This window comes from Carlito syrichta, unplaced genomic scaffold (genome assembly GCF_000164805.1).
Source record: "Carlito syrichta isolate Samal-C Ts95f unplaced genomic scaffold, Tarsius_syrichta-2.0.1 Scaffold109679, whole genome shotgun sequence".
Taxonomy (NCBI): Eukaryota; Metazoa; Chordata; class Mammalia; order Primates; family Tarsiidae; genus Carlito; species Carlito syrichta.
This window is the reverse complement of record NW_007053775.1, coordinates 56,617-60,205: the sequence shown is the minus strand read 5'-3', so window position 1 is coordinate 60,205 and position 3,589 is coordinate 56,617.

The following is a 3,589-nucleotide window of genomic DNA, read 5'->3' as shown; positions in this document are numbered from 1 at the left end:
CTTTGTGGCTTTGTCTCCGGCGCCCCGACTCCGTCCCAGGCTGAAAATAGGCCTGGCTGCGGGCCCTGCGTCCCGCCCCCGCCCCGAGAGTAATTTTAGCAGCACCATTCATTGAGTGCCTAGTGTGTGCCAGGCGCTCCGGTCCTGTCCACGATAATCCCGAACGGTAGGTACTATTATTATCGTTGTGCCGCAAAGGACATGGAGGTTCGGCGAGGTCAAGCGACTGGGCCAAGGTCACCCAGCCTGGGAGTGTCACAGTTAGGAGGTGAATGGTTGCTGTGGCAGGTGAAAGCCCTCAGTCCCCGCCACCAGGCGACGAGGCAGCTCCCCCCTCCTCCCACCCCGGCAGCCCCCACAGGGAAAGGGGACTCCCACATCTTGTAACTTTTAGGATGGACCAGGACAGGAGGTAGGGGAAATCGAAAAGATGCACCTCTCTGGGTCTGGAGACTGTGGGAGAGTCCAGGTGAGGGGCACCGAGGACCTAGAAACTTTCCTGACTTGCAAGGTCTCCTCCTCCAGAAAGCCCTCCAGTGCTACCAGGTCAGAGTCACAGACAGTTCACAGAGGTGCCCTAGGCAGGAAGTTTTCAGACCTCCTTTCCAAACCCTGTCTACAGAACGAATTCAAACGTGGATGAAAGTAGTAAGTGCTCTCAGCTATTTGGGAGGCTGAGGTGGGAGAATTGCAGGAGTTCAACACCAGCCTGGACAACATAGTGAGACCCATTCCCAAAAATTAAAAAAAAAAAAAAGGAAAGGAAAGTGTCACGTGCCTGGAGCTGAGGCAGAATCTGAGGCTCACCTACACACTTGGCCAGCCCTGACCTCTCAGGGAGGCCCTGCAGACTCCTCAGAGTATGACAGGGAGGCCCAGGCCCAGAGAGGGGCAGGGTCTTGCCCAGGGTCACACAGCAAGTCCATGGGTAAGATGAAGATCCCAGCCCTCCAGAACCTCAGACCAGGGCTCCTCCCTCACCTCCACAACCCCCATCTCTCCTGCCTGCTCCCCAGTCTTTGAGGCCAGGTCTACAAGCCAGAGAGTGCCTTATTCTGTGTTCTTTTTTCCAAGCTTGGCATGGACATGTAGGTAAGGAAACGTTTGCAGAATTAAAACAACAAGCAGCCGGGCTCAGTGGCTCAGCCTGTAATCTCAGCGCTTTGGGAGGCCAAGGTGACTGAATTGCCTGAGCCCGCAGGTTCGAGACCTGCCCAGGCAACTTGGCGAGACCTCATTTCTATAATAATAATAAAAAAATTAGCCGGGTGTGGTAGCGCGTGCCTGTAGTTCCAACTACAGGAAGGCTGAGGCGGAAGGCTCGCCACAGCCCAGCAGGTCAGGGCCGCAGTGGCCGGGAGCGTGCCACTGCATTCCAGTCTTCCAGTCTGGGCAACGGGAGTGAGACTCCAACTCAAAAAAAAACCAAAAACACTCAAGCAAACCTCAGTAAAGAGTGGAGGGTCTACCAGGCACTGGTGGCTTAAGCCTGTAATCCCAGCACTTTGGGAGGCTGAGGTGAGAGGATTATCTGAGCCTGCGGGTTCAAGACCAGCCTGGCAACATGGTGAGACCTTATCTCAACAACAAATCAAAAAATTAGCCAGGCATGGTAAAGCGTGCGCCTGTAGTTCCAGCTACTTGGAAGGTTGAGGCAGAAGCATTGCCAGAGTCCAGCAGGTCGAGGCTGCAGTGGCTGTGAGCATGCCACTGCACTCCAGCCTAGGCGACAGAGTGAGACTCCAACTGAAAAAAAAAAAAAAAGAGTGGAGGATCTGTCCTAGGCCTTGAAGCAAGACCACCTAAGTTCAAGTACTGATTCTGCCTCCTCTGAGCTGTGTGATCTTGAGCAAGTAACTTAACCTCTCTGTGCCTCAGCTGCTCCAGTTGTAAAATGGTGCTAAAAGGATGTCCCTGTTGGGATTGTCTGTACATCAGTGACTTAATGCTCATAAAGTGCCCGGCACATAGTAGCTGACCGTAGCTCACGCGTGCCATGCATTGAGAATGCCCACGAGGGCTCAGCAACTGTTATTTCATATAGATTGGGGGCCTGGCAACCCTGGTTTCACTTGCACTGCCCCTAACTCCATCATGACTGCGAGTTGGGATGGAAGGGCAAAGGAGCCACCCCTGGTACCTGGAAAAGCAGGTGAGGGCGGAGCTTGATGCTTCTGTCCCTCCCAGAAGGTCAGCCTGAGCCCCGGGGCAGAGGAGGGGGAGGGAAGCCCCTGGAAGCCTTGGGGCCTCACCCAAAAACAAAGATCAGGGACCAGCCTCCCAGAGCTGCTCCGAGGGCGGTGGCGCTTTGGTGTAAGCTCGACTCACATCATGCACCCGTTTGAACTGCTGTGGTTTTCCGGACAAGGAAGACCAGAGGCCCTCAAACGCAAGAGGCTTGGGGTGGTGAGTTGAGTTTGCCCTCCAGGAGCCTCTGGGCACGCAAGGGTGGTGTTTACAGTCAGCACAGCTGGGACACTGACCAGCCAGCCAGGCTGAGCAGAGCTCTGGGGCCGGGATCCAGGGACAGCCTTCTGTGGGAGTCTGGGGCTGCTGGGTGGGGTGGGGTCCTCTCTCCCCTTCTTTCTTCTCACCTTCCCTCCCTCCCTTCCCATAAAATCCTTGGCCACCCACGATGTACCAGGCCTTCGGGCCCTGGAAACACCATCCTGAGCGGAGCATGGCCACCCACCTGGAGTCACATTCGCTATCCACACATCCACTGGGTCAGTAAAATCCTTATTTGTTGGTTCATTTCCTCAGCAGATTGGCGGAAGTTCCCGCAGTGTGGTCAGGAGGTAAACGCTCCGAGGTCAAACCCCCTCTGCTTCAACTCTGGCTCCGCTGCTTACCTTGTGTGACCTTGGGCCACCGACTTGAGCCTCAGTTTCCACATCTGTAAAATCGAGCAGCACACCACAGCATTGTGGTGAAGACTGACTGAGCTGTATTTCCCAGGGCCTAGCGTGGTACTGGTGGAAAGCACTCACAGCCAATTACCTTTGTTGTTATTTAGTTTCACAGATGTCTGGTTTCTGGAACGCTCTTTCCTTTGTCTCTCCCCCTCGTCCCACGGCCACATTCTGACTGTTTTCTCTCCTCTCAGGCTGCACCTGTGTCTCCTTTTCTTTTTCCTCTTTGCTAAAGGATAATTTAAGGGTCAGGCACTGTGGCTCATGCCTATAATCCCAGCACTTTGGGAGGCAAGGTGAGAGGATTGCCCGAACCCATGGGCTGGAGACCCGCCTGGGCAACTTGGTGAGACCTCATCTCTACAATAAATCAAAAAATTAGCCAGGCTTGGTGGTGCACGCCTACTGTAGTCCCAGCTACTTAGCAGGCTGAGGTGGAAGGATCACCTGAGCACAGCAGGTCGGGGCTACGGTGGCCGTGAGTGTGCCACTGCATTCTAGCTTCAGGGACAGAGTAAGACTCCGACTCAAAAGAAAAAAAAAAGAATAATTAAAAGACAAGCAAAAATTGAAATCATGGCTCTCACATAAAACGAACATGTATTAGAGGGTTTTATTATTGTTATTGTTTTTTTTTTTTTTGAGTTGGAGTCTCACTCCGCCGTCCAGACTGGAGT